Below are 27,984 nucleotides of genomic sequence, written 5' to 3'. Positions count from 1 at the left end.
AAAAGTTCTGGCAATGTTTTATGGACTTAAATATATATATGTATTTGGTATGCTTCTTTTCAATTATATTCTTTGTCTTGTTTTTTCTTTTTCTTTCACTTTTATTCTTTTTGTTCTCTTTTCTTTAAATTTAATTTGTATTTTAATATGGTAAAACTTTCTTATATATATATTATGTCTTATATATAGTATATATATTTACTATGATAAAATTCTTATGTATGTGTGTGCCTGTGTGTCTGTGTACATGTATATATGTATATATATATACATACATACTTACAAAGAACACGTTTGACTCCCTTGATAATGTTAGTTAATTTGACAAAGAAACGTTTGCAAGAATGAAAGTAAACTTAGTAAAAGATTTTACAGATATTCCACCATTGCTATATAAACTAGTAATTCTGTTGTTATATTTCTAACTATCAAACAATATGTACAATTTCCTTTATCCCTGCTCAGAATACAGGTAATCCTCAATTTACAACAGTTCATTCAAGTTACAACGGCACTGAAAAAAGTAATTTATGACCATTTTCCACACTTATGTCCCCATGGTCAAATGACCAAAATTCAGATGCTTGAAGATAAAGCACAAAAAAAGTTTCCCTCATGACTTACTTTGAGTCTCCACTGGCTGTTGCCTGATCATGATTCAGAATCCTCAAAAAAAATAAAATAAAAAAAAATCTGCAAATTTATTTCTATTCTGTTTTATTAACTGCCTCCATCAAGAGATACTGTATGTCCTGTTTTCTATTCCTCCCAAGTGGGAGAGTTAATATAAGCAAAATATTAACTCTTTAAAAAATACAATGTCTTGATCAGAAGTTATTTTGAGGGTTACAATTATTTCTAATGATTATGGCTCTGGCTAATCTTATGCATGCTTTGATATATAATTTGGTGAGACTTCAAGGTACTATATTAAAATGTTATCCAAACAAGCTATATCTTAACAACAATAATTTATTTTCCCTTTAGAATGTTGATGTTGATGTGAAATCAATTTGAAATTGCTGGATGAAAAGAATTTGTATATGCCTGTGAGCATTCCTTTGTATAGGAAGTTGAACTGACCTATGATTAGTGAAGCAGGTTTTATGATTATAGGAAAATGGAGATTTATCTACAGAATACATTATAGGATTAGGCAAGCTCTTTGCTAAATACATCTGATCAAAAGGACGCTCAGAGAACAAAATTGTACACTTGCGAGCCTACAAACAAAGCAAAAGGAAGTGACAAGCAGTAGTAAGAGTGATAAATGGAGAGGAGAAACTGAATAAATTCTTAAATATTTACTGTATTTACTCCTCCTCTGCCATCTCTTGTCACGTTGTGTTCTGCTAGTGAAGTCACATTTCCAATAAAAATACATTGTAATATACTTTACTAAGGATATCTGAACGCCTTAGGCCGTGCCTAAATTGGTTTTGAGGAACTTCTTGAATCATTCCTACTTATCAGTCTTGGAAAATAATTACTTCAGATTTAGTATATTTCATTGCAATCTAAATTTTATGTCTATGGAGATTCTCAGTCATCCAGGTCATGGTTGTACCAAAGGTGCTTTTTCAAGAGGAAACTGGACTTTCTGGTTTTTCTTTGAAGACGTTTCGCTTCTCATCCAAGAAGCTTCTTCAGCTTTTATGATTCTCTAATTTTCTAGAGATATTTAATTTTGGATAGCAAGAATATTTTATATGCTGGCTATGGAGAACATAGGAAATAAGTAGATTTATCACATGGAAGAGCCTCATAATAAACTTGAATAAAATAGCCTGTTATCAGTCAACTTGTAGTTTGTTAGAAACTGACTTTAAATGTATTACATTTATCTATGAAATATATTGATATACCGTCTTTTAAAACAATTTGTCTCTTGAATTCATCGGATCTTATTGAGACTAATCATACCTCTGACCTATTGACATAATGAGACATTTGTCATGATGATTAATTGCTTCATTGTTTTCAGTGGTACTTCTGATGAATATCTGACTGAATTTTATGCATATTCAACAATATTGGCAAAAAACTGACAAAGGGAATTTCTTTCTTATGCTCTTGGTGCGATTCTTTCACTTTTTTCAGCAGGCTTGACATTCATGATTACATGAGAGTGTACATGAATATTCTCATTGTACAAGAGAGATCAAAATTCATACTTGCAAGAACCTGTTTATCAGAACAATTTAAAGTTGCATGTCATTAAACACTTTGAGTATATCGTATTGATAAGGATACATTCAAGAAGCTACCAATGTTTGTTAAGAAAAACTTCAGATGCTTGAGATATATTTCTTCACTTATTACCATTGGTTTTTTTTTTTGTGTTCATTTATAAAGTGTGTCTGTGTGTATAAATTATATTTCGCTGATAAAGAAATAAAGGAAGACTAGTATAGATCTATTTAGCTCTCATCAGCTAGCCATATCTTTACTTGGATTCAAACTTGGGCTGCCTACATGCTAGGCAGTTCTATTAACCTCTGAGCCACAAGTTCTCCTTCTTTTATCAGCTTGAGCCAGGGGAAAGATTAAGTGTTTTTCTATTGAGACACCTGGTCTACCCCAGCATGTGATGTGGGAGGAAGCATACTACATCCCTTTCGCCTTTCAGCTCCAATCCAAGAGCCCTCAAGTAGTCGCATTTACGACAAATCATTTTATACCATTTTAAATTTATATTTCACTGATAAAGAAATAAAGGGAGAGTAGTATAGATCTATTTCAAGCTATTTAGTTCTCATTAGCTAGCCATACCCTTATTTGGATTCAAATTTGGGCTCCCTTTGTCAGTTTTTTGCCATTATTGTTGAATATACATAAAATTCAGTCAGATATTTGTAGCATCATATTAATATTGCATCATTTAATTGATGTATTCTTTAGAAATTAGAAACTTAGTTTTGCCTTTGGTCGATCATTCACTTGTTCTAAATGTGACGTTCTTTTCATTTGTGTCACAATTGCATGATCTATTCCATTTTGTAAAATTGAGAAGTCTCTGTTGGTTATACTTCAATGAGTTTTCAAATCATTATCTCATATTTTATACAACTGACACAATTTCTTTCTGGGGATATATTTACCTACCTTCCTTTTATCTTCTTCTTGTTGTTGTTGTTGGAGACTTAATGCAATATTGAAAGATAGATAGTCTGTAGCCATAACTTGCTTAGGCGATTTAGAAAACAAGAGAGGCTTGTTCAGGCATTCAGAGATTTAGATTCAGTATTCAGATAATTCATATGTTTGTATGTGAAGCATTTGTGAAAGCTGGCCTGGCCTTGCCCCTTTCTTTCCCCAGTTTCTATGTATTTAATTGGGGACTGTGTTCTCCGGTGCTTGGTTATATTTAGAAATATAGTTTCTAAACCAATGTGAATAGAACTCCTGTTCAGAACTTCATGTCAATGTGTGGAGGCCCATAAACATACGCGATGCTTTTCTTTGTATACCCCAACTCATACCCCAACCCTACAGGATGCTGATGTTTGCGCTCTAAGATTTCTTAGTCCTTTCCCAATGATTATAAGCAAATGAAATTAGGTCAAGGCTTTTTTGGAGATGCAGTACTGTGGGATATTGTTGGAAATAGTATCTCAGAAACAGCAACTCCGCTCAAGTGCTTGAGAAATCTGAGGAAAAGTGCTTGAGAGAAACTTTGACTTATTTAACTTCTTGTAAGCAAAGCTAGGAAATTCCTACTATATTTTCAAACATGCCATTTTCACCCCACAATAAAATCCATGCCATTCTTGCTTTCTTGTTCTTTCAGCAGGAGGAGCTTGGTAAGTTATCTACTACATCCCAGTCAGGTGTTTGTCTCATAGGATTTCTTTTTACCAGCCTTCAAACTGAAACAATCCCCATTCTTCTGGGTGCTGTTTAAAGAGTAGATGGTAAGTTAAAAGACTGCTTAAACCATGTGGTATTAATTGAACAAATCATTCACATCCTTTTTTTTTTTTTTTTTTTGATGTGAATGATCAGTTATAGTTCAGTTTATTTAAATAGCTTTTGGAAGCAGAACTTATTTATGGATAATTAGCTAAAATTAATTTTACAATATTTTTTCTCTATCCGATCAGATCATGCAGAGACAATTTGGGTTTGAAACCCATTTCCTTGCTTGATGCAGAACTACAGATATAACTGTTCCCAATAGATGACTGCTAGTATTTGATTCATTATAACCCTTGAGTGGCCCATTGTTATCCACTTCATTGCTTAACTGATGCCATTGCCAAAATGATCTTACTGTTAAAAGGGGTTTTTTTTTCACCCCTCTAAAACCTAATAAAAATCTATCCTGTGGCTAGAAATCTATTATTCTATGCCTTAAAATTGGAATAACAGAACAGATCTCTGTGTTACACCATTTCAGGTTCTTGAAGAGTTATCTTCAGTGTCCAGTTCTTAAATCTTATTGTCATGTTCTTTAAGATTGATCTCTTTATTATCCCCACACACCCCGGTACTCTTGACAGATTCATGGGTTGGCAATTTCCTGGATCTTTCCCCACCCCTATATTATTTTTTAAAAAATAGAGATAGTAACTTTGTTTGAGTTGTATAGCTCTAAACTTATTCCCTGGGATTCAGCCAAACTATCACTGAGGTTTTTTAAAATACCTTGCAATACCGTTATTTTGGGCCTAGAGTTTTGAACACATTCAAAGTAAATAGTTATTCCCTAGACATATTTCTGTAGCCTCCATTTTCATTTGTGCCCTTTCGTCCACTTATTAATAATTGCTTTCTTGGAACACCTATCCTTTTGTTGGCAAAACTAAGGCAAAACTGGAAATTGAGTGCCTCTGTTTTTCTTTCTTAAATATCAATATTTTTTTTTCTATTAGCAGCTGATAACTTGATTCTTCCCACTTTTTTGAACATATCTGGAGAGATATTTTTGTTATTCTTATAACCCTATGCAGTATCCTATATAGTATTATCAAGTTAATCCCTTTGGATATCTGAACTGGTAAGGATATTTTAGCCAGACATTTTCTTTTAAATAAATTTTATTTTTATTCCTTTTATGTATTAATTTTTTTTTTAATTTGATTTATATGCCGCCCTTCTCCGGAGACTCAGGGCGGCTTACAATGTGTTAAGCAATAGCCTTCATACTTTTGTATATTTATACAAAGTCAGCTTATTGCCCCCACAAACTGGGTCCTCATTTAATCTACCTTAGAAAGGATGGAAGGCTGAGTCAACCTTGAGCCTGGTAAGATTCGAACCTGCAGAAATTGCAGGCAGCTGTGTTAATTACAGGGTGCATTAAACCACTGTACTACCAAGGCTCCTTAAATTAAATGTACATGTCATTTCTTTGTTGAACAAAATTATATTCCTGTATTCCAATCATAGAGGTCAATTGACCAAGCTTCTATTATTCCTGTTAAACCATATTTGCCTTCTTGTTCCAAGATTTCAGATCCATCATGCTTTTTTCCCATGTTCTAAGCAGCAGCGTAGAGATAAGGAAGGCTGCGAGCTTCGTGAGTCAATATTCTTCTTTTTCTAAAAAAAATAATAATAATTTTTGAATAGATATTTTCCAGTAATTAAATAAGCTTTTTGAAAGCAACATTTCCATTTCCTTTTTCAGTGTGGAGATATTTATCTGAGATTTTTGTCTTCGATCCCTGTAGGTTTTAATTTAAAGCCCTTTGATCATACTTACCAAGCTCTGACCAAACACATTTTTCAAGTAATTCTAAAATGCAAGCAATTTCACATTTCACACCAGGACTTCAACATCCAGATAATTTGGACCATGGTCTCTGAAATCAAATCTCTCCCATCAACACTTTTTGTAGCCAATATTCACTCACAACATGCTTTCTGTTATGCCCCATCGGAGTCTGAATCTGCGGTGGAAGATGAGCTGGAACAAGAACTGACAGTGAGTGAGAGGGCAGCTCCGTTGACCTTGGAGGAAACTGGGGAAGGGCAGAGTCCGTCCAGGCAGGGGTGTTCAGAATTAGTAAGGCCTGCAAGCAGGAAGAAGAGACAGAGCTCAGATGAGGAGCAAGAACCACCCACTCCTGATGCAAGGGCTAGGAGAGTGCAGAGAAGGTGTGATCAGTGCAGATAGAGCAGGCCACGCATGAGGAGAGTGCCCCATCCAGCTTCACCAGGCACACCTGGGGAATGAGACTTAAGGAGATGCCACGAGGAGGGGCATTTGTCGGGAACAAACACTGAGTTCCTGAAGTGTTGTGTGCCGACGTTTGAACTTGCCAAGAGTCCTTGCTTTCCTTGTTGACGTTCTGGACTAATTATCTGAATCTTTTGCTCCCTGATTTCCTTGCTTGACTCTTGTTTTGCCAAAGACATTTGGGATTTATTTCCATGCAGCCTTGGTGCAGACAGCACTGGGCTGGACTAATTGCAGCTAGAGGCTGCTTGAGGTTTGGGTGTGGGGTTTGTTCTCACTCTGCTCTGGGACTTGCCAGAAACGTGGGAGCGTTTGGGGAGCTTTGGAGCAATAAAGCGGCTGTTTGAATGGTCAGCTGTTTGTGTTATCTTTGTGCCGTGCCCTGGGTCATCACACTTTCCTTCCTTTCCAATTTTATTCCTATGACTGCGAGAATGGATACAAATTTCTTGAATTCACTCCCTAGATCTTAAATGCTACGGTCATACCTTTATAGTCATATTGTCATTTGTCTCCACATGAATTATCTGGAAGAGTAAATATTGAGTGATCTAACAGAACAGTCTGAGGTCAATCACATCACTGATTCTTGTTCCTAGTAGACAATACATTTGATATCCCATTGGGTCCATTCGTTATGTATTTATTTTGGTTTTTCATAGCAGTGAGCCCCTGGCTGCCAAGACTTTTTCTTTTATGTGGAATGCAGCTGTGTTCCTTCTGCAGTTTAGGCAATCACCATTCAGTTTCCCCTTATGTAGTTTGTCTGTTTCTTCCAGATATTTTTTTGTTTGTTTGAAAAAGCCTGAAAACTGTTTGAGCAGAGTATAATTTTGCCTCCGCTCATCATTTTTTCCAGTTGTTCATTTGTTTGTCTTCCTTATGGAAAGCGACTCCAATTGTCCATTTTTGCAGCATCCTCCATCTTTTATCTAATAAATCTTAATTTTTTTTTCTTCAGCTGAAGCCAGACCTCAAATTGATCTGATCCTCTGACTTTTTCTTCAGTACTGCTGTGATGTTGCACTTTCTACAAATCTATCCTATATTGGGTATTTTTTAGGAAGGAACACAAACATGCCACAAGGATTATGGATTTTACTTATTCTTACCATTCTTCTCCTAAATAGATGCCCTGGTAGAGTAGAGGAGGGTTATAGTCTGAAAATATAGCTCACATCAGGACTGTAAAAATTTAAGAATGGCTTAAGACTTCATTATCTTCCTTCTTTGCTTAAACATTTTTTGTGTACTTTTCTCAACATGATTACACTGGCATCAACAATTTACCAAGAAGCAGAAGGTATCTGCCTGTCAAAATGTAGCTGCCTGGCATTCCTTGGAATACCTACCTGGTGAACTATCTCAAAGGGACAGAGAAGCTATCTGCTATAGTTCCTAGTAGCTCCCAAAGAATACAGTAGAACAGGTAGCCCTTGACTTATTACCAGTTGGAACCAGGCTTTCTATCAATCAGTGATACAGTCATTAAGTGAATTGTGTGCAATTTTGCAGCATTTTTCTATGGTCATTAAGGAAATCACTGTAGTCTTTAACCAAATGTATTTCCCCCCCCAAAAAAAAATATTTTTTTTTTCCTTGTTGGAAGCCAGCTGGGAAGGAGACAAATAGTGATGATATGACTCAAGGATGCTGCAACCATCATGAATCCATGACTATTACTAAACACCCAAATTGTAATCATGTGACTGCTATGACAGTTGTAAGTACGCTATTGTAACTTTGAAAGGTTGCTAAAAATGGTGGTAAATTGAGGATTATCTGAAGGTGTTTGAACCCGATTGTGATTCCCATAAACTTTCATTTTTGTCAATGCAGTTTGTCATCACAATGAAATATTAATTTAGCAGAAAACAGATTGTAGCACATCATTCTTTTCCACCTGACCACAAAGTTTTAGATACTGTGCTACAAAATAACTCAGGGGGTATGCCTTTTTTTCTCTATACTAGTTCAGCACTACTATAACAGTTAGTTTTATACTAGCAGCTGAAATCTCTTTTACCATTGTGGTTACAATAGCCACATCATAAAAGGCTTAGCCATATAAAAGATTTAAATCTGGATAAAAGGCAAAGTAGTTGTATGAAGGAGTTACCAAGCTATTTCTCCCAATGTTTTTTTTTTTTCCAGGCCACTTAGAAACTAGTGTGTGTAAGTGAATTAGTTGTATGAAATATGAGTTTATGTTTAGAGGAATAAATAAGAGTACTTATTTCCTCTAAGAACACACTATGTGTTCTGCATTCAACCAACATAAATAAATACTTTTTTTTCAGTTTTGTTGCCTTTATATTACGAGCTGGTCAGTTAATCTTTATCTCAGTGGTAGATCATTATAAAATATATACAATTACAACCATTCCAGGAATAAGAATTTAAAGTATTGAATAGCTTAATAATAACATTATTATGGGGATTACTAACACAGAATAGTAAAACATACACCAAAAAATAACTATAAAAATGTATTATTGTTGATATTGAAATGGTAAAGAGTAAAATATGGTGATACGGTGTAAACATTAAAATGAAGTGCCATAAAATAAATGAAATGAAACAAAAATAGACTTAACATAGTTGGCATATCAACAAATCTATATAATACTGAGATGTCATACATTTTATGTTTAAAGGAACTCAACAGGTACCATAAGTAGTCTATTTGAAATTACAGTAATTAGAATTTAAAGTATAGATAACAGATTAACACCAGTGTTTTAGGGTTTATTCATACAAAACTGTAAAACTTTCTCAATCTGAGATAGTCTAGTGTATAATTTGAAGTTTCTGGAAATCTAGAACCACTGGAAGTGAAATTACTACTCACATGGAAAACTTACCTGGGTAGAAGAAACTTTTCACTTATTCTTCACTCATGTTAATGAATATTTGAATAAGTAAAAATGTTTGAAACATTGGTTAAATAACAAATAGTAGCATAAAGGTAATAAACTAGCTTACAGCTATTTGCTCTCCCCCTTTAATTTCCAGCATGATTCAAATAATGTTTTGACATAATTGTTTCTGATGGCTTACACCTAGAAATCTTATTACTGTACTGTACCTTCCATTGTAGCGATTGAAATTACACATATGCAAACACGCACACTCCAAACATTCTCGAGTTCCTCATTCAGGTTCTGATACATCTCCAGTTTCTCATATTGCCTCTTTCTGAGGGTCACTTGGGACCACTACACCTATTACCTATAGCTGCCCTGAGTCTTTGGAGAGGGGCGGCATATAAATTGAATTAATTAAATTAAATTAAATTAAATTACCATTGCTGTCTTTTGATCCTTCTCTACTACCACAATGTCTGATTGATTGGCCAGGTCATGCCAATCTGTCTGGATCTGGAAGCGGGAATGGGACAACTTACCACAGCCAACTCGACAACTTACCACCATGGCCAACTCGCCATAGGACAATTCGCCATGGGAAAACTTGCCACAGGCCAATTCAACAATTTTATTTAATTATTTAAAATAATTTTAAAATATTTTAATTTTTGTCATTCACATTTCATTTTGTCTCTCCTTTTGCATCCTTTCTTTAATGATTCTATTTCACCATTTCTTTGACAATACATAACTTTTGTCCCATGGTGAATTGTCCCATGGTGAGTTGGCTGTGATGAGTTGGCCATGGCAAATTGGCTGTGGTGAGATGGCCATGGTGAATTGACTGTGGCAAGTTGTTTTAGGCTCATCTGGCAGTCCCCCAGGGTCTCAGCTCTCTGATTTTCAACAGATGTGCAGATGTTCCTGTACATAGTCTACTACTTTGTTGTGCCATGCAGTGTATGATCTTCCTGCTTATATCTTATATCCTACTATTATGTTGGATTGCTTGCAATCTTTCTGTATAATCTACATCTCAGCCTCTGTTTACCTTATGCTTAGAATTACGCCTTCGGTCTGACCTAAGTATAGCACATAAAATTATCTGCTACAATGTCCTACCTGTCAATGACTACTTCAGCTTCAACCACATCAATACACCAGCATACAACATATACAAACTTAAAGTGAACCGCTCCAAACTCGATTGCAGAAAATATGACTTCAGCAACAGAGTGGTCAATGCCTGGAATGCACTACCTGACTCTGTAGTTTCATCCCCAAACCCCCAAAAGTTTAACCTAAGACTGTCTACTGTTGACCTCACCCAATTCCTAAAAGGTCTGTAAGGGGTGTGCATAAGAGCACCAGCATGCCTACTGTTCCTGTCCTAATGTTTCCTTTATTTGTATTCATTTTATGTGTTCAATTCATGCTTATACTTCTATATATTACCTAATACATTCTTGACAAATAAAATAAAAATAAATCTTCTGCTTCTAGTGTATTCAGTCCTATCCCAAGGCATATATTGCCATCTCATGACCAGGGAAGCAAGGCCATGAAATCTTAGTGCCAAATTGTTCATTAAAGTAGAGCTTTTGCATAGGCTTGAGTGCTCAGAGCCTTGGAGTATCTCTGTCACATGAAATAGGTTTCAAATTACTTGTTACAGTTAAACTTGTTCTGTTAAGTTGCTATGTTTATTTATTTTTCCATTTTACTGTTGTGACTCACCCAAAGTCGTCCGACAGTGAAATGGACGGCAAACAATAAAGCTTAAATTTTCCTTACCTATCTATCAATGTGATTGTTGTCTCAGCATTCTCAAAAGAACCATTTGTCTGGCAACTGGTCATTGTCTGACACTTGGCAAAGCGTATCCTTAATCCCCACACACTTCTGTAGTTCCACCATTCAACTTTTCTCTGATTTGCCTTGATCTTAGCCTCTAAGATCTACCAAGAGCCTTGGTAGTACAGTGGTCTAAGGCACCCTGTTATTAAGCTGGTTATTAAGACCAGATGCCTGCAATTACTTCAGGTTCGAATCTCGCCAAGGCTCAAGGTTGACTCAGCCTTCCATCCTTTCTAAGGTAGGTAAATTGAGGACCCAGTTTGTGGGGGCAATAAGCTGACTTTGTATAAATATATAAAAGTATGAAGGCTATTGCTTAATGCATTGTAAGCCGCCCTGAGTCTCCGGAGAAGGGCGGCATATAAATCAAATTTTAAATAATAATAATAATAATAATAATAATAATAATAATAATAATAATAATAATAATAATAATAATGTTATTTTCCATGGGAGGTATGTAGTCTGTGCTTCATGAAGCATGTTCAGTGGCTGTAGCATATACTAGTTCATTACTTTGCATTTTGGTGGGAGTAGGGATTGTTGTAAGGAGTCTGTTGGCATCTTCCAGCATACTTAGCCGGTGATATTTTTCCTTGGAGCCTTGGTATTTGGTCTTGAGAGTTGATTGTAACTCATTTATCCATGATTTTATACCCCAAGTCAGCTGCTGTGCTTTTAATGGAAGGAGTGGCAGTGAAGTTCCAGTTTCAGGTGTTGACCACACATCTAGTTCATCGGGATCTTCTTGAGTATGGGATGTAATGTATTGTTGGTGCATCTCAAATTGTGAGAGCAGATTCCTCTTCATTATGTAGGTCTTCTGTCCATTCATAGTTCCCTCATATGATTCATATCTCATTAGGTCTACTGATCTAGTAGCATTCCATCAGTTCCATGTTCTGTTGTCTTGTATATCTATGGTTTCTTCTAATAGCCAACTACTAGATTATCAGATCATCCTGATTCTCAAACATATGGTATGGATTGATATGTTAATCTGAGCAACATCTGGGCCACAATGACTTTCTTAGTTCATGCCACTGTCATATCTGAGGTAGGCAGATGTAGTGGTAGAGAATCTTTGCTCAGGGATCTTTGCTGTGAAAGCTGTGTTGAAAGCTATTGAATACCAGTATTCCATGTCAAAGGGGTGGCACTCCAACCATTACACCATCCAGCTGCTTCTAACACACACATACACACACATACATACACACACACGCACAATATATGGGTAGGTTTGTTGGTTGCTAAATTTATATGACAGTATTTGCTTAGAATAAGTAGCTAGCAATCGTGAAGTATTTTGCATTGTAGACTAATCCTTATTTTTTTTAAACAAATTCAAATTTTTTGCATATAATTCAAATATAAATGTATGCAAAGAAATTATAAATCGGACATCATTTTAATACATTTTTTTAACCTTTCACTTTTTTCTTTCCAAAATTTGAAATGCTTTTCGAAGTACTTTACCTGATTCTAGTCCAATTATACAAAGAATGTATTTATTCTTGATAATTAGCCTTTACAGTTGAACTGATGTATTCTATTTTAACTGAAATACAAAAGCCCTGTGAAATCTTGTTTTGCTGATAGTTGAAGCCAGAGAGGTTACCAATATAGAAAGTTTGAAATCCACAAACTATTTCAGGTATCTTTGAAAAGCTAATTTATGTTGAGTTTGTGGCATTCCAAAGATCATAGATTTATTAATGCCAAGCACATGCAGCTGAAATTCCCAAGGGGAGGGGGTGCTTTGATCTTAGAGTTCTTAAGTTTATTTCACTTACTTGTGAGAGATTTTCTTAAAATAATTGATTGGGCAAAGTTGATTCTATTTTTGAGTGTATATACAGTATACATAATACTTACAAATGTTAATAACACTTTATAATAGTGATTTGAAACAATCATACAAAAATTAGATGAAGTGCAACTATTTTCTTATTAATATAACAATGAGAAACCAAATACAATGCAACAATCATGTGAATACAGAATAGCAGACTTGAAAGGGATTTTGGAGGTCTTCTAGTCCAACCCCCTGCCAAAGCAGAAGATCCTATACCATTTGGGACAAATGGCTGTCCAATCTCTTCTTGAAAACCTCCAGTGTTGGAGCACCACAACCTCTGGAGGCAAGCCACTCCACCAATTAATTAATCAAACAAACATAACATCTTCCCAACAAGCCATTATAGGATATTACTATCAATATCACTGGACACGTAAGAGGCAACCACTACAGAGTCACAGATCACCATCTATCAGCCAAGTAAATTATATGCCCCCAACAAGGCATCAGTCTTGATGAGGAGCAACATGAATTGGGCAGAATTCTGGGCAGCAACAACAAGGACTGAAAGCTATCTCCATACCCTGGAAACGTGAATGCTCCGTTGGATATCGGGCATCTTCCTTCTTGACCACATCACAAATGACACCATTCAACAACATTTTGGTGTGGCACCAATTATAGAGAAGATGAGAGAAGGCCGACTCTGCTGGTATGGACATGTCCAGAGGACAGCAGCTTCCACCATGGCCAAGACTGCCTACCTACTAGAAGTCAATGACCAACAACCTCACGGGTGCCCAAAGCAAAGATGGAGGAGGAGGAGGAGGAGGTCCTTAGCAAAACAATGCTAATAATTAATTAGCACTCAAGTTATGACCACAATTGAGGCCAACATTTTTGTTTCTAAGTGAGATAGTTATGTGAATTTGCTCTATTTTATAACCTTTCTTGCCACAGTTGCTAAGTGATTCATTCCAGTTAATAACACGGTTCTTAAGTGAATCTGGCTTCGCCATTGACTTTGCTTGTCAGAAGATTGCAAAAGGTGATCACATGACCCCAGGACACTGCAACCGACATAAATAGGAGTCAATGGCCAAGCATCTGAATTTTGATCACATGACCATGGGGATGCTGTAATGGTCATAAGTGTGAAAAACTGTCATACGTAATTTTTTTTCAATTCTGTTGTAAGTTTGAAAGGTCACTAAATAAACTATTGTAAGTCAAGGACTATCTGAATTTCTCTCCTTCCTGGACAATTTTATCAAGGCTCCCTTAGTGTAAATAAGACAGCAGGATATACAGTTGTAGTTGTCATATGGTAGTAAGGAGCAGTTTAATATTATAAAAATAGCTAAGAATTGTCTGAGATGGCAGCAATTGAAGAATTAAATTGAAGAATTTTACCCACCTTTGTGAAGGTCTACATTCCTGGTCATCTGTTTAAGTTTAATCAAGGCTTCATCTGGGCTTAGTAACATAGCCAGAAATTAAAAGGTGCAATATGTCAACTTGGGGATGAGGCAAACTTATCTAACAGAGTAAGATGAACCAAGAATGCTCCCCGGAAAAATGGTTTCAATCAAACTCTCAGCAGTGTCTCAGGTAGGCCCTAAGGGAGATGTAGTCCAGCTTTAACTAGGCAAGAAAATTTGAGATAGAATGAGGAGCACGGAGTATAATGCGTAGAAATGTAAATAAAGTAGCTTTCAAACTAGAGGCAATTCTTATAGACCCCATAACAAGGCACCATATAAAGCAAGCTCAAAACAATTACTTCGTATCATTTAATTGCTGCAGGAATATAGTTCCTCCTTTGGTGACTTATGTACTTAAGGACTAAAGATTGCAAGCTTGAGAAACTCTTTTAGAAAACTTGCTCAATTAATTATCAGCAGGTAGAAGATTGGAAATGGATGTCTAGATGCTTAAAGCCCTAAACCTGGTAAATATTACCTTTTGAATATTCTGTCTAATCTGAGATGTTTTAAACTTGTACTGTGACTACAAGAAGGCTTATAACTGGGGTGTTAAAACAGCTTGTTCAGAAAACAGGAAGTTATGTGTCTAACTTTCAGAAGCAAAGTAAACTAAATAAATATGAGTGTATATCAGAGGTGGTATTCAGCCGGTTCGAACTGGTTCTGGCGAACCGGTAGCGGAAATTACGGGTCCGTCCACCTGCCCTGGCTCTATGCCCTCCTATTTAGCCACATTTTTGAGACCGGGCGCATGCACGGAAGGCGCACGCAAGCAAAGCACATCAGGGGTGAGTTCTAAATTTTTTTACTACTGGTTCTGTGGGCGTGGCTTATTTTGTGGGCATGGCTTGGTGGGATGTAATGTGACTGGGTGGGCATGGTCAACTTTTTTTTTTTTTTTTACTTTTAAAAGCATTTTTTCTACAACCTTAAGAGGTTGCAGAAAAAAATGCCTTTAGAAGCCTCTGACAATCAGGCAACTTGGCTGGGATCGTCAGAGGTTTTTAAAGGCATTTTTTTTCTACAACCTCTTCAGCCGAAGATGTTGTAGAAAAAATGCTTTTAAAAGCCTCTGACGATCCCAGCTGAGCCGCACGATTATCAGAGGCTTTTTTTAAAACTTTTAAAAGCATTTTTTTGGCTGAAGAGGTTATAGAAAACAATGCTTCTAAAAATTAAAAAAAAAGCCTCTGATTAGGTGGGCATGGTAAGTGAGCAGTGACCAGGCCGGGAACTGGTTCAGGGGCGTGGCCAGCCAATGTTATTACCAGTTCTCCAAACTACTACAAATTTTTATTACCTGTTCTTGCGAACCGGTGCGAACCGGAAGCAATCCACCACTGAAGCACATGCACAGAAGGCTGGGCAGATGTGCAGAAGTGGCGCATGTGCTCACATTTGTGAACTGGTAGGGAAAATAAGTGAATACTACCCCTGGTATATATGTCAATTTTTTTTTCTATTTTCATTCTGATTCAATGATCATTCTGGACAAAGATCTATACAATATGTATTTTTCTGTGCATTCTTTTCATAGTATGTGTTTTCGAGCACATGTGTACATTTATGGTCAGAAGTATGAACAAAAGTATTGCAGAATGAACATTCTGGGTTGGTCACGTGAATGAAATATTTGTTCTTCCAAACTTTTGAATTTGTGCTGGAGCCCATCATCCGGGAACTTCTCCCTCATGAATGAAGGCAAATATTTTTGTCCCTGGATAATGTTGCAGGATCTAACCTGGGCCGATCACCGGGACCAGAGGTTTAGTCTTCTGAGCTTTGGGACTTTTTCCTGGAGCCCATCCCAGGGAACTTCTCTCTACCAGAATATGTGTTTTGTGTAGTATTATGTGGTGCCTGGTTGTGTGTGGCTTTTTATTTGTTGATTGGGGTGTTGATGGCTGGCTATTAAATGGTTGGCTTTAGTTTCCTTGTCCTTGGCAGCTAAGTACCTGTAAACTGGTGGTAAATCAGCACTCCTGTTGACTGACAAGGGGCCTGTTTCCCAGGTTTCAGTCATTTCCCTGCTATCTTTGTACCTGCTTGGTCAGCAATCTCATTAGCAGCTGAATTGAATGTATCTCCTTGTTCATTGCAATGTGAGCCTACCAATGAGTTCTTGTCTGACCACTCGCTTGTGTTCTTGCAGTACGGTGGTTAGCTTCCAGCCTGAGTCCACAAGCTTTGAAAACTAAAGCTCTGGTCCTGGTAACTGATCCAGATTAGATCCTGGAACTTCTCTCACTTCAGGAATTGGATTGGATTGTTGTATTGGTATTTCAACTCCATAATAGATAAATTAAGTTAGCAATAATACATGGTCTGAAGAAGATTCATTGCTTTTGAGCCCCTGAAAATAAAGATGAGCTTGAATAAGTGGATAATCTTACAATTTAATTCACTTTGTGATGTTGAATCTGAACATGAATTAAAATGGAGGCAATATAGAATAACTTTCTGATAACTTTAATACAGCAATTGTTTTCTACAATATGCTTCCATTTGTATCATCATCATGTTCTCTTTGCTGACATTCCTTTGCCATTTTACCACAATAAATAGAAATGCAACAGTGTCCGCCCCCCGCCCCTGCCCCTAGCAGGAGTAAATATGTGCATGTCCGGGAACTTACTAATGTCCTCATTCTGTGCAAAACCCACCTGAAAAGTTGAAACCCCTAGCTGGAATCAGTATTTTGGATTTATGAAGGACCAACAAGTAGAACAATCCAAATCTCTTTGTGAAAATAATATTCTTGTAATATTTGTATTAAATTGTATTCAAGTATTTATATACAGAGTAGTTATATTTGCATATTAATGTTAAGAATGTTCACCCCATCTCAGTTGGGTAACTGACAGAAGCTTATCTTACACTAGTATTGTAGCTTGTAAATTTTCAAGAATGCTGGCCAGACTGAAATGTAAAGATTTTTTTTGTCTTTTCTTACTTCACCCTTTTCTGGCCCTAATATGACCACTTATTGATTTTCTTCTATTTCAAAATAGCATTGTGCAACTAAGTGGATATGGATCTTCCACCCTGCTTGTTGCTTCCTACTGGTTTTAAGATTGTGAATTTCCTTCCTTTGTTATTTCACAATCAGAATAAAAGCCCAAACATACAGCATTATATAGTTTGGTACTACTAATGGTGGTAGTACCGTTAGTACAACAAGTACTAACTTACAAGTTCCTAACTTGTAAGGAACTACAAGTCCTTCTGTGAACATGAATGTTCTTTCAACCATTAAAAATGTTTGCTTTCTTTCAGTGTTGGAATTTGACTGGGTCCTGACTGAATTGGGATTGTAGCTTTCAAGTGATGTGGAAGTTTGAATTAAATAGGAAACACTGAATTGAGTTATAGAAGCTGTCTCCTGTTTAACTGCACAGCTCTACCACTTTAAGGACCGCTAACAAGATTTATTACTAAGACAGGATAGAATATAGCCTTTAGACAGCTGGCATAATTTTCTTCTAGTCTAGAGGATCAAATTAATACATATTAATACATAGTTTAGGAGAAAAATCCTATGTCCTGCAGATGCATCTACAACCTTGGAAGAGTTCTGATTAAAAATTTAATGTTCTACCTGTAAGCATGGAGTAATGGTTAGACTTTCGCAATGTGTCCTACAGGGGATTACCTTTGAAGACAATTTAGAAATTGCAGCCGGTGCAAAATGCAGCTCGGTAATCATAATCATTATCTTACACCTACTTTGTATCTCCTGCATTGGTTACCAGTAAATTTCTCACTACAGTTTGGAGTCTTGGTTTTGATTTATAAAGCCCTATATGTTTATTTCAATTTGGATGCCACCCAATGGGCAGTTCACAAAGAGTATATGCGCAGCTGTAGAAACTCAAAACAAGATGACATCCAAGCACAAATAGGAAACTGCCAATGAGCCCCATTTGTCTCACCCCAGAGCAAGGAACCACAATGGCTACGTTCTCCAACCATATTGAACCATTTGAGAAATTACTCCCAAAGAAAATCTGCTTTTATTATGGTCCGTTTATGTGAGATGAGAAAAGCATAGTTTTCACTTATGGCACCTATTCTTTTGACCAGCTTTCTTTTAGAAGTTCCATTCAGTCGCATCTGATTCTCAAGGACTACCCTGCAGATTCCGTGGTAAAGGTTTTCAGAAATGGTTGAGCCTAGAACTGATCATCTCCTGGTTTTTAGCCTTATGCCTTAATGATTACACCGAAGTGTCTATGTTTCTAGAAGTTAGTGAAGCTTAAATTCTTATGGATGACTTTTAGCCTATGATGTTTCTCATAGCTATTCATTTTTTATGATGTTTGTTTTTAATTGCTGCTGTTGACTTTATGATTTGATTTTTTTTCTTTTTAGTTTTAACGTTATAAAAATGGAGGATATTCCATGTCTATTTTTCTTATTACTGATTTTTTTTACTGCAGTTGTTTTTACATTCTAATAGCATAGCAAAATATACTATAAATATTCTGTTTTATTTTATTGTCAGTTTCCCAGGAGTTCAAATATTCAACAGCATCCAAATTTAATAATAAATAAGATACAATTAATTTCACAGTGTTAGTTTCCAACAAGCCCATTTCAAACCATATTTTATTCAACTGACTTGTCTAATGTAACTAATGTATACAACTAGCATTTCTGGCTGAGACAAAGTAGAAACAAAAAGAAGTTCTCAAACGTTTCCTATCGTGTTTTCCCCCAAATAAGACCCTGTTTTATATTTTTTTTAATCCTGAAATAAGCGCTTGACCTTATTGCCATGCGCTCAAAAGCCCGATTGGGCTTATTATCAGGGGATGTCTTATTTTGGGGGAAACAGGGTAGTTGTTCTGACATCTGAACAGAGCCCATTTATCCAAGATTTTTAGACCTTGTCCTTTATTTTCTAAAGTATGGTAACTGAAATCTTTTTTGTAAGAGGGAGAAATAACCTGTTTGCATAAGGTCTAATCTTTTGTTAAAAATGTGCTTCTATTTTCGGAAATGACTTCTTCCTTGAAACATATCATTCTCTCCCAAAATTATGTACTATGTTTTACAAGCAGGTTTATATTGCCAATTGTGATTTAATTTTGTCATGTGAATCAGATTATTAGCATTGTAGATAGAAGAGCAAATAGTGCAATGGCTATGTGTTCATTTCTTGACTGTTCACATACTGATTGCCATTATGCTCCTTAGTGGCTTTGTTCTCCCTTATGCTCCCTTTTAGAATAAATCCAATTGGATTATGGGGTAATATATCTCCTGAGCTAATATAAACTGTTTTGTGTCATGCTGAAGAGTGAACAATTTATAGGGTTACAGTTGCATGAAAAGTATTGATGCATTGTTTTGATTAGGCGGTGGTGCCAACTGAATAGGAGGGAAATGACTTGCTGCATGCAGTAGTACTTACTAATTCAGTACGAATGGAATGGAATGGAATGGAATGGAATGGAATGGAATAGAATAGAATAGAATAGAATAGAATAGAATAGAATAGAATAGAATAGAATAGAATAGAATAGAATAGAATAGAATAGATAACTTTATTGTTATTGTATGTGTATACACAGTATACCCAAACAACGAATTTCACTTAACACCCAAAGACCAGGTCCAACACACATAACAATCCCCAAACACACTCCCAACCACCACAATTCTCCACTCCTAAACCACCCAAACATCCACCCAACAGACCAAGTAGTACTGTCCAACAGCTCACTGATGGTGGCCCTTTAGTTCATTGTTGAGTGAAATTATAGCTCTGGGGTAAAAACTATTCAGAAAACGTGTGGTCCGAGTTTTAATTGTTCTGTATCTTCTGCCAGAAGGCAACAGTCCAAAAAGATTGTAAGCAGGATGGGAAGAGTCTCTGAGAATATTATGCAACTTTCTCAAACAGCGAGATTCGAAGATGTCGTCCAGGGTTGGTACCTGGAGTCTGATGATATTCTGGGCAGTTTTAAAGATTCTCTGTAGAGCTTTTTTGCCCGCTACAGAGCTGCTCCCATACTATGCAAGAATGCCGTATGTCAGGACACTCTCAATGGTGCTGCGATAGTAGGACAGAAATAGATGCTGAGATAGATAGTACAGCCTCTTCTGTGCCTTCTTCACAATAGAATAGAATAGAATAGAATAGAATAGAATAGAATAGAATAGAATAGAATAGAATAGAATAGAATAGAATAGAATAGAACAGTTCTTCTATTGGCCAATTGTGATTGGTCACACAATGAATTTGCCTCATTTGTCACATAAGCTCTCTGTGTATACACAAACAACACAGTGATAATCATAATATGCCAATAGGAGAAGGTACTAGGAAAGGTGAGAAGGATATTAATAATACAGCCTGACTACATGGGTAAATATATTTAGAACTAAGACAGTGTTGTGGGAATTAGGTGTTCAACAGATGGCATGGGGGGAAAACTGACTTTGTGTCTAGTTGTTTTGACATGACATGCCCTTTAGTGGCACCCTGAAAGAAGGAGTTGAAACAGTTTATGTCCAGGATTTGCGGGCTCATGCAGTATACAGGCCTCCATGAAGGCAGACTGATTGTAATTATTTTTTTCTGCAGTCCTAACTATCCGTTGAAGTTGTACCTGCCCTCTTTGATCGCTGTACCAAACCAGACAGTTATAGAAGTACAAATGACAGACTCAATAATTCTGTCCCTAATATTCTATTGTTGAGATTGCTGAAGAGTAAAAAATTGGCAGAAGCAATTAATTAATGCATACATATTAAGAATAGAGAGTAATTGGCTCTACTAATTTTTCTTTATGTCTCTGTGTATGCACAGAAGGAAAGTTCAGAGAATTGCATAAAGAGATTATATGAGCAATGGAAGTGTTATTTTCCTACTTTCTTTAAATCACATTTTTTTTTTAAAAAAAAGTAGCTTATTCACTTAAAAAGAAAAGAAATATGTAGTTTAAAGATTAGAAGAGCAACATTTACTTATTCTATGCATAACACTAAATAGATACCTCTTTGTTGATTACACCAGAGCCAAAAGTAATCACAACTTGTGCCTTTCACACATGTTCTGCCAGTACCAGATGGCATCCTAAACAGCAGCAGTAAATATATTTTCCATTTCACTCCTTGCACAAACAAGGCAAATAACTTTTTCTCAATGATCTTAACAAAAGACAAACAAGTTTACAACTCCCACTTTCCACAGTGAGAACTGATTACTGAATTGGTTTCCAAGAGAGGCAATAGCAAAACAAGCTTATAGCCCACGGTATCTGCCATTTGTGTATGTATTACTTACACAGAGAAAGAGAGAGAGACTTTGCATCACATTTGAAGGTAATCTTAATTTTAAAGCAAGCCGGAATAATTCAGGGTAGATTTTCTTTTACTTGCCTCAGGTTAGATTAAAATATGTACATGAAACTCCAGCCCTGATTTACCATTCTGCAACTTCTTCAAACATAAATAGTGTAACTGAACAATAAAACAAATAAAACTTTGTTTTGCATTAAACCCAGTAATGGAACAGGACAAAGGACGAAGATTATCTGCAGTGATTGACAGGCTTGTCCTCAATTGAAGAATCAGGCCAATATCATTCACCGCAAACACAGTAACTCAGAAAATAGCAACCCGGGAGAGAGAATCTTAATTTTACAATTCATTCCATTCCATTCATTTTATTAACATATCTCTCATCTTTTAGGAATTGTATGACCGTGATTTGTGTGCTGTTTTAGCTAATAGATTGGTTTAAGGCTGTTCTCATTTACTGAATAGTAAACAACAGCAACAAGCTAATCTTTTCACCTAGGCCTGGCATATGTGTGCTATTTTGGAAACTGTGGTTTCATCCCTCAAAGTGGGTCAGATAGCCTGCCCTCTGCATCACTCTATAATCCCCTCATCATGGAGGATTTAAAATAAGTAATTCTGATTTCTTGTGGTTGTTTTCACAAGTCAGCAGATTTGGTCACAAAATAAATCAAATGAAATACTTTGCACGAGAAGCACGTCGTTATAGGTGCCTACTCAGATGAGAAGTGCCTGTGTTTGACATTGTCTTAGGCATTGTGGAATTTTCTGGAAGGCTGTTGCATTTGTCCTTAACCCAACCCCGCCAAAAGCGAGTGATTAATATCGTCTGCCATGAAATTGGGGTGGTGTCATTCCCTTCCTTTTTACCATCGTGTGGCTCTAGCTTTTCAGGACCATTCGAAGACTTGGTCTCTGGGTTGTCACCAGGGTTAAATTTCTATTAATATCTCATCTGTGTTTGCATGACATGGCTGGCTGGGAAGTTAATTTAGTGGAAATATACATTAGGTTGTTTTAAGAATAATCCTCTTCAGCCCCAGGGCTAATTGGGTTTAGCGGTTCAAATAAAACACCACTTTTTCTTCCAGAGAGTTAAAAGTGGTATGCGAATGGAGTCTCTCAAAATGCTGCAGGTGATACGTATCATTAAACCAGGCAAACATAAAATCTAGTGTAACTATTCCCTCAGTGTCTTTAGGGTAAGCAATGGAATATACTTGGGTGTGTGTATGTGTGCCCGAGTGTATGTTTGAGATGTTTCAATTTGCACTATCAAGTTGCAATAGTCTGACTTAGGGGGTTTTCCACATTGTATCCTTAAATTACTTTAGTCCCTTTCATAAATCTTCTGGATTTATGAATTTATTTTAAATTCCTTTATGGATTTTAATCCCTTCTTCTGACTTGGCCCTGGTAGTGTCCTGAAGTACTTTCTGGATCATGATATTAATTGATAATTAGTTCAGAATCTATAATATTGCTAGTAGTAGAAGGTAAAGATTTTAGATTCATAGCTGCATTTTATAATTTAAGGGCTACACACAAACACACACACACACAAAATACAGTACATTCTCACACATGCACCATCTGAATTTGACCAAGTGAATGCTCTATTCTGTTAAATAGAGCATCAAATGGATACAATTCAGCATTTATTCTTGAAGAGCACGGTATTCAGTATGATGCATTAATGGAAGTCTTTATAGATTATTTCCTGTGTGATGGAGATACAGATAAGTCCTTATCTGAACTGCATTTAAACTCCACAATTAAAGGTCCTTCAATTCCATGGAAAGCTATCTTGACACTGCCTAGTAAAATCCTGTAAAATTGATAATGTGCTCTTTGTAGGGACTGCCTTGTAGCAAATATTTATGATTATAAAAAGTAACAACCAGATTCTGAATTCTTCAAACAATTATTTACACAATCTTATCATTTTGGACTGGTCAAACTTTAAGCAAAAGGAAATTGTATGTGTTCTCAAATATATGAAGATAAGAATTTCATATGATGTTTATAGTGGAGAAAGAAGACAATAGAAAATATTATGCATACAAGTGTTACATAATTGACCTCACTAATATTCTCTTTAAAAAGTGGACATATTAAGTGTCATTTTTCTAAAAATACAGGACATGAATATCATACCAGCTTTCTCTTGCTGAATATCATACCAGATTTGGAATTTGTAATAAAAAGTCACCTACCCAATGAAACAAGCAAAATAGGAATAGCATTTATACCTGCTACACAATTCAGAGTAAAATAAATTTGTAAGTCCTATTTCTAACTCATTAAGATTCTTGATAGATAAAAACAAATGAATCAATATTTTAAACTTTTAAAGTTGTTGATGTTTAAAGTAGAAATTATTTAATCCATTTTATCAGTACTCCAGATTTACCTAATAGTAACAGGGAAGCAAAATTATAGCTTTTAGAATTTTTCATAAATCAGTGCTTTTTACCATATAATTAAACATTGCAGCTGATTTGTTCTGAACATTAACATGAAATAAGAATTTTGTTTCAAAAATAATTATATTGAATCAAAAATTATATTTTACTCACTGTAAAAGTTTGTGTTCTCAAGACCTGTCTTATGTCCACCTGAACAAAAAAAAAAAATACTTTATTGTACTTTTCTGCTATTTTTTTTTTAAATAATCAAGCTATATTGACATTCCTTAAAAAGATTTTTAAGATTTTCTAAGTGTGTACTTACAAAAGATGGTTGGTTTAGAAAGAATAAAATGGCTTGGATAAAGACTAATTTAGGGAATGGACTGAAAAATAAATTGATCACACTTTGAAATGAAATTGTAATCCTGAATTTAGAAGTAGTATGATCAATAAATATATTCTGAGTCCAGCTAGTGATATAAAAGAAATAAGCAAAGAATGAAGTGCTTTTGACTGCCACTCTAAATTAATAGCTTCAAATCCTATATTTTGTAATCACTGGACATATCAGACATAAATTTCCATGGGAGAAAATAGATAGCTCTTATTCCCTGCTCATTCTTTTCAAAATAAATTGCCTTGTTTTCTTCTCTGGCTCTGCTAAGAATCCATGTTGGTTTATTTGTGGCTTATATTCAGAAACTTGATTATATACTTAAGAACTTCCCACATTCTAGCCTTAACTATTACTAGCTTTAAATATTAAATTAAATTAAATTAAACTCTTATGGATAAACCAGCCAGCAGTGAAGCTGATCGAAGAAATAAATCTGCAGATTTAAATATCTTTCTCCTTTTTTGGACATTAGGATGATGGTGTAATTTTCTTTCCAGACTGTGTTTATGATACATTTGATGGGTTTCCTTGCTTCTTTACCTATCTTGAGCTGGTAAAAAAAACAATAGCAACAACCTCATCCCCTCATTGTTTTACCTTTTTAATGAATCCTTTACTTGGGCTAGATAGACAAAGTGACAGAACCCTTGTCGATTTTAACTTGTGGTTGAAGAAATATCTATTTAATGATCTTGTAAAAGAAAGCTCAGTTTTTCAGTATTCAGTTGGGGAAGTTGTTAAAATCAATAGACATAAAGGGCAATGATCAGAGGTAAAAGGTTCCTGCCACAGTGCATGGTAGCCAGTTGGAGGGCTGTAACTATGAAATGGAGCATGGCAGGTGAACATGACAGCACCAGTCAAGCCAGCAGGAATCAGGAATGATTAGTTTTGGGAACTTTTGACACATAACTGGGAAAAATAGGCACAACTTCCCTCCCCAGAGGGTGCGGGCGGGTCGGTAAAGAATGAATTATTGAGCCCATAATTGAATCCAAACTTTCTATTGTTAAGTGAGACATTTGTTAAGTGAGTTTGGCCCCATTTATGACGTTTCTTGCCACAGTTGTTAAGTGAATCACTGCAGTTGGTAACTTAGTAACCCGGTTGTTAAGTAAATCAAGCTTTCCCCATTGACTTTGCTTGCCAAAAGGTTGCAAAAGGGGATCACATGACTTTGGAACCCAGCCTTGGTCATAGGTGTGAACCACTTGCCAAGCATCTGAATTTTGATCACATGGTCACGAGGATGCTGCAAAGGTTGCAACTATGAAAAATGGTCATAAGGTACTTTTTTCAGTGCCGTTGTAACTTTGAACGGTCACTAAATGAACTGTTGAAAGTTGAGGACTACCTGTATACGTTTGTGCCCTTGAGAACAGTCAGGGCTCAGTTCTGGTAGTACGGCAACTTGGTCAGATTACACTTTAAAGATTACACTTTATTATCTGGAACTCAGAGTAAAAATTAATAGGAGGGAGCCGCGGTGACGTAGTGGTTAGAGTGCAGTACTGCAGGCTATTTCTGCTGACTGCTGGCTGCCTGCAATTTGGCAGTTCAAATCTCACCAGGCTTAAGGTTGACTCAGCCTTCCATCCTTCCGAGGTGGGTAAAATGAGGACCCAGATTGTTGGAGACAAGAGGCTGACTCTCTAAACCTCTTAGAGAGGGCTGTAAAAGCACTGTGAAGTGGTATATAAATCTAAGAGCTATTGCTATTGAATATAATCCCTGAAGGATGATATAATCCTGTCTTTGGTTTATTAATTAGCATAAACTATAGATAAAAAGTTGGGTTAGTCTCTGGTAGTAAAAACAAACAAACAAAAAAAAAAACCCCAGGACTCTGGTAGCAGTTTTTCTAATGAATGCATTTTATTAAAATGCATAAATTTGTAGGTTGTATCCTTCTGATTTGTTTCTCAGGATAATATTACAAGTGAAGAGAAAAAAAGATAGGAAGTAATACAAATTGCATACAAAAACACCAAGCATGTACCATATTCGTATTAGAGGGCAGAAAAGTCTAGCACATTATAATAAAGAAAATATATCATTCAGCCAAAATTCTCTGGGGAGAAAGGTGAAAAAAAAAAACCTTATAACAATGCTAATGATTAGCATTAGCAATAACATAGATTCTGAATATAAGAACCACAGTGACATATTGCTGTTGAACTTCTGCTATTGTTTGAGTTTCAGAAAGAACTTATTGTATTGACTTACCAAGCATTTGGTTTTTTTAAAGTGTTGCTATTTTAGTTTGTGTTTTAATTTTTTATGCCTTTAATAGTTTATTGATCTTTTCACTTTTTCCAAACCATTAAATTATTTTTTTTTTACAGAGATACATTTAAACAAATAAATAAAAACCACAAACTTGGGAAACTGCAAATCAGAAATACGCAGAATTAACCAAAAGGGGAATCTTTTTAAGTATTTGAGAGATAATACTGGATACCTCTGATCTGGTCCTTCTCCAATTAAAAGTCTTTCTTGAAATCCTTACCACCACATAGCTGTGCTCAATGGACCAAACAAGAAAGTAAGTAATTTGGGAATTGCTTAGTCCTCTGATAAGGAGAGGAGCCTCAGCATATTGATAAGAAGATAACTATCCACATCACTGACCTTAAAATCAAAATTACAGTGATGATATGGTCACTTTCAGGAAGAGTGAGGGTCAACAAAAATGGGTGTCAGTCAAATCATGGATTAGCAATAGCTTCTTTTTGAGCCCTCCCCCCTTAAATTACTACAACCTCCTCCCTCAAAAAACAAAGAAGCAGAAGAAAGCTAAGAGGAAACAAAAACATACAGAAGGTGTATTTACAGATATACATGCATACATACATAGGCCATGATTCATTACAGTCACCCATACCATGTTAAATTGTTCTAGAAACAACTAAATAATCCAAGCCATATGTTTGTTTTTTTCAGATGCTGAACAGTAAATCTTTGGTTATAAGTCCATTTTCTTTGTCCAGAGGCCAAATCACATAGACAAATGTATAGAGAATATACACATTTGAAAATACTAAATTTCAACATTGAGCTAATGCATGTTAGTGCTTCTTAACAATATATTTAATTAAAACATTAATTTCAGTGCATCCCCAACAACATAAATGCAACAAGACATTTCTGAAGTAGTATTTCTTGCTGAAAAGGCTGAAATCTAAACATGTATTGAATTGTTTGTGTTTCTTTAACGTATCTTTTTAATTGGCTTTAACAAGTGAAAAGAAAAAGAAAAAGAAGAAAAAACATAATACACATAGTTAAATGATTTTCAAAACTAAAAACAAAACAAAATAAAAAAGATTAATAAGAAACCATTATAAAAGGAACATTCTTTAGAATGCAGTATTGCACGCTGCTTACTGCTGATTCAGTTCAGCAGTTCAGCAGTTTGATTCTCACAAGGCTCAAGGTTGACTCAGCCGTCCGTCATTCCGAGGTGAGTAAAATGAAGACCCAGATTGTTGGACGCAAGAGACTGACTCTGTAAACCACTTAGAGATGCTATAAAGTACTGCGAAGCAGTATATAAATCTTAAGTGCTATTGCTATTCTTTTTGCCAATAGCTTTTAAGAGTGATTTGACCAAGAAATTGCTATAGATAGAAAACCTGTAATATATTAGTGCTTCATTTATATATAAAT

This window comes from Pituophis catenifer, unplaced genomic scaffold (genome assembly GCF_029215685.1).
Source record: "Pituophis catenifer annectens isolate HBS135680 unplaced genomic scaffold, rPitCat1.0.hap2 SCAF_6, whole genome shotgun sequence".
In the NCBI taxonomy this organism is placed as follows: Eukaryota; Metazoa; Chordata; class Lepidosauria; order Squamata; family Colubridae; genus Pituophis; species Pituophis catenifer.
This window is presented reverse-complemented; position numbering follows the sequence as displayed.